Source organism: Rattus rattus, chromosome 12, assembly GCF_011064425.1.
Source record: "Rattus rattus isolate New Zealand chromosome 12, Rrattus_CSIRO_v1, whole genome shotgun sequence".
Classification (NCBI taxonomy): Eukaryota; Metazoa; Chordata; class Mammalia; order Rodentia; family Muridae; genus Rattus; species Rattus rattus.
This window is the reverse complement of record NC_046165.1, coordinates 77,303,968-77,312,368: the sequence shown is the minus strand read 5'-3', so window position 1 is coordinate 77,312,368 and position 8,401 is coordinate 77,303,968.

Sequence of the window (8,401 nt, the reverse complement as noted above, 5' to 3'; positions counted from 1 at the left end):
GAGGTAGAGTGAAATGTTCTTCAGGTCTGGTACATCTGCTTTCTGTGGGATGTCACAGATGATCTTAGGGAAAAAATTCAGAAAAGGGAGAGAAACCGGAAGACAGATTTCAAGGTGTTGAATTAATAGGTCAGATCATAGCTACCATATTATTTCTCTTTAATATGTTCAAAACCTCCTTCTGCTTTGCATTTAACCATAAGAGCAGACTTTCAGTCCATTGGGAAGTCTGTGTGCACCCCTTGCTTACTTCTGGTACCCCTCCTTTCTGTTAGATGCTAATTCGGTAGTAGCACAATTTATTGAACTTGGCACTATTCATATGTTCCCCTGCATGTAAGACATGGGGATCTCAGTACCTCTTCCATGGCTCCAATTGTCTGGAAATTTAAGATTTGGAAAGACACCTGGGTGCTCAACTAACATGATTTTCAACTGTTAGTCTTCCAAAGCTTTTCATTTTGATCCTTTATTATTTTAAAACCACAACACCCAAGGGAGCCTTAATTCCTCGCTCAGCCTCCCTTTGCCTAAGTGCACCCTGGAGCTGCTTACCATCCTGAGAATTGATTGCAGCAACACTAGGTTTGCAGGGTTCAACAAGCCCTCTCTCTCCTACTGCACAGGTTCTTGTTCTATTATCAGCATCAGCATCAGCATCAGCATCAGCATCAGCATCAGCATCAGCCTGAGAACTTGTTATAATGACAACTTGGAGCCCATTCTAGATTTAGTGAATCAAGCTCCAAAGAAAGGAACTAGCCACTGTTTTTAACGAGCACATCCTGGAATTACGATATACACTCAATTAAGAACACTGGGAGTGTACAGAGGAGCTAGGAAAGAGAATTGCAAGCATTGGGAAAGTGTGATACTTCCTAGAAGCATCCGTGGGGATCATCAAGCCCCAGGCACTGAGTAGACGCTAACTGAGAACTTCCCAACCATTTTGCTCTCATCCATGTGTCTTTGCTGTTTCAGGATGATGATATTTTCCTCGTTTGGGTCATTTGGCCTATAATCAATAGAGAAAGGTTTAAATTGGTTTATGTGTTTATTTGCTTTCTTCAAACACATTTTTCAGTTGCCTGAAAACTTTCAATTAGTAGAATGGTATGATCATAGCAGTAAGATTACAATTCAATACACGGGAAAAACAAAATTAAGGACAGCATCATTTGTTTTTAAAGGCGCCTGTTTTAAATCATCCTTCTCAATGTAGAGTGAATTTCCAGCATCTATAATCTTGTTGGATAGGGTGATACCAAGATCAGCCAAAAGCATCATGTCTAAGGAGTAATTTTAATAATTCCGGGTTCCCCTTTTAATGTTTTCTTGCCCTAATTGTTATCAAAGAGCAAACCCATCATCTTCCATTCTCTTCTCAAGTTAAAGTGCTAATTAGGACCTTTGAGGGCAGCTAGAGGTCACTGGAGGGAGAAAAGGCCTCGGTAATGAACCGTGCGATAGAACTCAAAGTGAATTTCCACTGACAGAGGGAAGACATTGCAGAGACTGAAAGAACCATCTCTCTTGTATCACCGTGCTTTGAGAGTTCAGAAGAGATACTTAGGGTCACATTGCTAATGAGGGAGAAGGAACCAGAGACCTCATGTCCAAGCTCCTTGGGGAGTGCTTTTCCATTACATTGTGGTCACATGATATGCAAGGAACAAGTCACTGTTGGGGAAACAGTATATGTGCATTGATGTAGAACATAGCCATTGATTTTTTTCCCCCTTTGCTGTCTAATGGGTTAGCAATAGACAAAGTGTCATTAAATTTGCTGGCTCTACTATATACATTTGCTGTTCCCCAAATCGTTTTTAGTATGAGTTAGCATGTGAATAGATTATAAAAAGCAAAAACTAACACCAGTCAATTCCACCACCTGGCTTCCCTACCCACGCCCAGGTTATGTATCCAATGAATTCTTAACCAAGTTATCTTGACATTGTGCATAGGTATTAAAAACAATGATGTCCTAAATTGCCTATTCTCTCCCCAGACTTGCCTCCCACACTCCTATAGTTGGTTATTGTTCACTTAGAACATCGGCGAGGATCCTCAGTTCCTTTTCTGAGGACTCTATGTGTCAGCTAAGTCATTAGCATCATCAGTGTTATCTCCTATCAACACAGCTCTGAGATTTCAGATCCAACACTTCTTCACCACTCACACTTCTATTTTAATTTGATCTATTATTAGCCCTAACCCAGTCTACTGCATCAGATTCCCTCCTGCGGTGGTTGGAATGGGTATGGCCTACATAGGTTCATAGGTTTAAACACTTGGACTTTGGTTAGTGGAGCTGTTAAGGAAGGATTAGTAAGTGTGGCCTTGTTGGAAGTGATGTGTCACTGGGAGTGGGATTTGGGGTTTCAAAACCCCATGCCTGAACCAGTCTCTGTCTTTCTGTTTCTGTCTCCATTTTTCTCTCTGTCTGTCTCTCTGTGTCTGCCTGCCTGCCCATCCCCCTTGTCTACCTGTGGATCAGGAAGGATATAAGCTCTTAGCCTCATGGCTGCTTGCCTGCCTCCATGCTTCCTGCCATGATGATAATGGACTAATCCTCTGAAACTGAAAGCAAGGCCCCAGTGAGATGCTTTTTCCCATGGTCACGGTGCCTCTTCATAGCAATAAGCAGCTAAGACAGAAGTTGGTACCAGGGACTGGGTATTGCTGTGACGGGCTTGACTATGCTGTTTGTTGGAGACTTTGGACTGGAAAAGTGGTTGAATGCTGCAAGCAGGCCTAAATGGGCTGTCTCTAATGGGCTAGCAATAGAAGAGATGTCATTCCATTTTTTGGCATACATGATATATACTTATATATTATAAATATATTTATATTTATATATTGTATATTGGTTATTTCCATCCTGTAGGATGTGAAAGACAGTGATACTGAGAGCAATTTAGATTATAGAGAACTAGTTCAAGAGGTTTCAAAGAGGAAGGATATTATTCTTAGCTGGCCTAGAGACCATTCTTGTGACATTTTGGCAAAGAATGTGTCTGCTTTTTGCCCTTGTCCTGAGAATCTGCCTGAGGCGAAACTGAAGAGTCTTAGATTGATGTTTTTGGAAGAGGAGATTTCAAGACATTCTAGTATTGGCTATCACACGTTTTCTTGTGATCGCTCTTATAAGGTCATGTATACAGATTATACAATGAAAAGGAGCACGCGGGGCAAGGAGAAATACAAAATGGGGTGGGGGGAGCCCTAGAAAATGTAGTGGGCTGAGTCCTATGCTCAAGGAGATAAAAAGTTTAAATGCTCCATGCTAAATGGACTAAAGGGAGTGTTGATCTCACAGTAAGACCACACCTAACTAAGCTTCCAACATTAGCAAAAGAGTTAAAGAAGAGCTTGAGTCAGGAAGGAAACCATCGACAGTGATACACAAATGCAAATGTCATCTATGGCAGGGCCAAGTTCTGGATCCACAAAATTTGGCAACTTCAGTCATGTGGTTCTAGATTTAGAGTCAAGAACGATAAAGGAAAGGGGTATGGAATCTCCCTCCACTGTTAAGAAAATCTGTCAGAGTGTCCCTGCATGAAGGCTGAGAGGCCATTTTGTGAAGCTGTGAAGGTAAAGTCTGGACTGTGTTGGAGACCCCAAGATGTTGGAGATGACAGAGTCATGGGATACCTGCCAATGAGAGCTGCAGACAGAGTGTGGAACCAGCCCGGGAGAGAAAAATGTGTTATAATCGGCAATGCTCAAGGGGAAGATTCATGTAATAAACCCTTTAATATCAATATAGAACTGTAGAATTTGGAGTTCTCCCTGCTGGGTTTCATTCTTGCTTTGATCCAGTGTTACCTTACTGCTGCCTGTGGCCTGGCCCTCCTGCTGCCTGAGGCTACCTGCCCTTGGGGGTTGGAGGTGAGGTGGCTCAGAATCAACAACACTGACTCCAGGAGCAGCTGAGAAATGCTGCAGCAAACTCGTTTGAATGCTGCTGCAAGCCCCTTTAATACCCTCCACCTGTGCCCCATAAGTCTCAAGAAAGCATCTCTTCTAAACAGCAGTTCCTGATTGGCTGGCATTGTCTGTGTCAGCAATCCTTGGTCTCTCAGGCAGTCTTCAATTAGGTCCTCCTGCAGGAGATGCCTTTGAGGCTGCACAGTCCTCTGCGTTTATGCAGAGGCAGCTGTGCAGTTCCTCCTACATTTCTACCCTTTTGTTTTTAGATTTTGACAGCCTAGTGGGAGCCCAGGGTGTGATTGCCTCCACACTGTTGATCCCACCTCAGAGGATTCCCAGTATATTGGACTGTGCCTGTCTTAGGTTTCCTGTAGTCCAGGATCTTCCCCGTCATTGACTACCAGTCCTCAAAGAGCTATCACTCTGGAGGTATGTCACACAAGGGGGAGATGAGGAACAGCCTACATGGTGGTCTCAAGATCTCGGCCATCCACTCTTTGATGGGGGGTGGGCGAGCAATTGTGATTTTTAAGATCCATCAGCACCTGGAGGGGCACCTTATTTATGGAGTGCTGTCTGGAGACATGCTGTGCAAGACACTTAAAATAATTATTACTGTGACAATTTCAATCAAAATTGGTCCAGGACATGAGTTTCCACCTTGAGACCACTCGTAACCAGAAGGGTTTCGAGTGCCCTAATCTGGGGTTCCTTGATGGTGGAGGGGAGGGAATTCATTACTAGCTAAAGGAAAGAAATAACAAATAGATATGACACATATGACAGATGAGGTAACAAAAGTCTCATACTAATCGGGGACTCCCTCAGGTATAGTTCAAAGGCCATGTGCCTACATGGTGTCCCCAGAGGATGGAGAAAGCATTTGGGAGTCAATCCTTGGTACCATCACCTGGGAGTCTAGCACCTACGTCAGGTACCGGGATGAATCCAAGATGAAAGTGAAAGTAGCTCATAGAGACAAGCGGGCTGACGAAGTCAAAGAAGACAAAAGATGCCCATAAGTTCACCCTCAAACCAGAACAAAAGTGAAAACAAAGACAAACAAAGAAGAAAGAAAAGATGGCCATAAGCAGTAGCACGCTCACTCTCAAACCAAAACTAAAAGAGAGAGTATGACGGTCACCAGGACGAACAGACAAAAAAGACAAAGAAGACAGAAATGAGGTCCGAGTGCTCTCTTTTGCATCACATACCCACAACATAAAACACTAAGTGGTCAACTCACCCAAGAAGCAACTGAAGGGAGCACAATAGTAGCACTTCAAGGAGAAGAACATATCAGTTCAAATTGCGAACACAGTCCTTGTAGCAACAGATGAAAACAAGCCCTGGGCAAAGGAGTTTGAAGGCAGCCACAAATGAGGATGATGAAGTAGTCCATAGATACGTTGGGTATCAGATGCTGCCTGTGCCCTGGACCACCTGCTGCCCGACCCTACTTGTCCTTGGGAATGTGGTTCTCAGCCTCATGGCTGCCTGCCTCTATGCTCTCTGCCATGATGATAATGGAGTAACTCTCTGAAATTGTAAGCAAGTCCCAAGTTAAACGCTTTCTTTTATAAGAATGCATTGGTGATGCTTCTTCACAGCAATAGAGCAAGTAGCCAAGAAACCTCCTGTTTGCTTTTGTTTTCCTTCTGCTTCTAGGCTAACTCTTGGAAGTTTCTCTTTTACCCTGTTACCAGAGTTATCATTCTGATGTATAAAGAGGACCACTACACATGTGGGTGGTGCCGTCCCTGGGCTGGTGGTCTTGGGTTCTATAAGAAAGCAAGCTGAGCAAGCCAGGGGGAGCAAACCAGTAAGTAACAATCCCTCCATGGCCTCTGTATCAGCTTCTGCTTCCTGAGCTGCTTGGGTTCCAGTTTTGACTTCCTTTGGTGATGAACAGCAATGTGGAAGTGTGAGCTGGATAAACCCTTTCCTTCCCAACTTTCTTCTTGGTCATGATGTTTTGTGCAGGAATAGAAACCCTGACTAATACATGCACTGGCTATTATTTTTATCTCTGCTCACCAGTATTATCTCTATCTTCTTTCCTACTCACCCATGCTCTAGAATAGACAGATGCACCCCTTACTAATTTCCCTGCTCCCTAAAATTCTATTCATTCAGCACAATGCGACACTGTCTTATAAGTGACTGTGCTTCTCACAACCTTCTACTTTCCTCTGTACCTTGTATTAGAATGAGAAATGCCCCTGTAGATTCACATATTTGAACACTTGATCCCAAGTTGGAGATGCTGTTTTGGGAGGCGGTACATCCTTGCTGAATGAAATGTCACTGGGGGATGGGTTTTGAGAGGTTGTAGCTTTGCCCCCTCCCATTTTTCTCTCTGCTTCATGTTTGCAGTTGGAGATGCGATCTCTCAGCCTCCTGCTCATGTGCTACGCCTGCTGCTTGCTGCCACATCTCACAGCCATGATAGACTCAAGCCCTCTGGAACTGTGAGCTAAAATAAACTCTTTCTTCCATAAGCTGCTTGGCTCATTGGTGTTTTATCAAAACAACAGAAAAGCAACTGATACACCCAGAGATAATTATATTCTCTGGATTGTACGTTCATAGTCTCTCTCTGATGTTTTATTATGAAAAATTTCAAGTGAACAGGGAAGCGAGAAGGAATTTTACAGCGACTTTACGATCACCATGTTGCCGATCTCACTCTAGCATCTCTGCCTCCGTCAATTGCCATTAGTGTATTTCAAAGTCAGTTGTAGATGACAACATGTGTTACTCCTAATAACTCAGGGTTGCTGGAATTCAGAGTTCCAAATTGTGGGATCTTTTTTATTGCTACTTAAAGTGCATAAATATTGAAATGCAGAAATATTAAGTTAACATGCAACTTGCTAAATTTACAACATGAGTAGCCTATATATCAATCACTATGCTGAAAATTACCATAACATTGGAAAAGATCATTCGTGGTGCCTCCTTCTAGAAAATATGTGTCCCCTGTCTGATAGGAGACATGGCTTCCTTCCTTTCTTCCTTCCTTCCTCCCTTCCTTCCTTCTTTCCTTTCTTTCCTCCTTCCTTCCTCCCTTTCTTTTCTTCCTTCTTTCCTTCTTTCCTTTCTTTTCTCCTTCCTTCCTCCCTCCCTTTCTTTTCTTCCTTCTTTCCTTCTTTCCTTTCTGCCTTCCTTTCTTTTTTCCTTCCTTCCTTTCTCCCTCCCTTTCTTCCTTTCTTTCTTCCTTCCTTTCTTTCTTTCTTTCTTTCTTTCTTTCTTTCTTTCTTTCTTTCTTTCTTTCTTTCTTCCTTTCTAACAGTTAACTTCATATAAATGGACCTGTGTTGCATGCACTCTTTAACATAATCTTTTTTTACTGAAAATAATGATTTTAAGATACATGCATTTTGTATCTTTGTATTTATTCATTAAAAGTATTGAGTAATACATGTATTATGGACATTCTTGAATAATTCTGTTGGTAGGAATCTTTCTCTTGTCTCCCTCCCCTTCACTCATTGGGTAAATGTGTGGGTAGAAATTCCTAGTCATATTTACTAGACTCTTAAACTTCCACCTAAAGTGGTTAGACCATTTACACTCCCACTAAAAACATGTTGCTTCATATCCTCATCAGCATGTGGTTGTATTAGTGTCTCATTTTATACCCATAAGGATGGAGAGTACGGCATCAAACAGATATGTGCACTCACATCTCAGGGTTGTGTTCTTCACCATGCTAAAAGTGATCAAGCCAGCTGATCATTGACAGGTCAATGGATAGGAAGGAGTTACTATTCCACATAGGGCATATTACTCAGCCTTAAAAGGAAGGCAACTCTTGCACACACATTATGACATACATGGATGATAGCCTTAGTATCTTGATGGGGAATGATTCCTTTGAGAATATATGTGTGTGTGTGTGTGTGTGTGTGTGTGTGTGTGAGAGAGAGAGAGAGAGAGAGAGAGAGAGACAGACAGACAGACAGACAGACAGACACACACAGAGAGAGAGACAGAGAGAATAAGACTTTTGTTGTTTATTTAGTGACTGTGTGTATCTTTTGCTTTAAGTCACTTCAAATTCATTTTAGAAAATGTACACATTTCTATAAAAACTATTAAATTCACAGAGGAGATAATGTAAGCCTTTTCCATCTCATTTCTGTGTTTTGAATTCCTCAGTCTCCCAGGTTTTGTCCTACTTTGTTCTGTGTTACTGTGATGAAACACCAACCAAGTACAGCTTGGGGAAAATGTTTATTTTAGCCTACTGCTCACAGGGTCCAAGTGAAGCCAAAGGGAAGAGCTGAAGCAGAAACCATAGAGGAAAGCTACTTACTGGCTTTTTCAACTACCTTTCTTATACAGCGCAGGTAGGCCTATCTACCTGGGGATGGTGCCACCTACAGTGGACTGACCCTCCCACCTCAGTCAGAAATGTAAAAATATCTCTCTACAGACAAGTCTGCAGGCTAATCTGTTG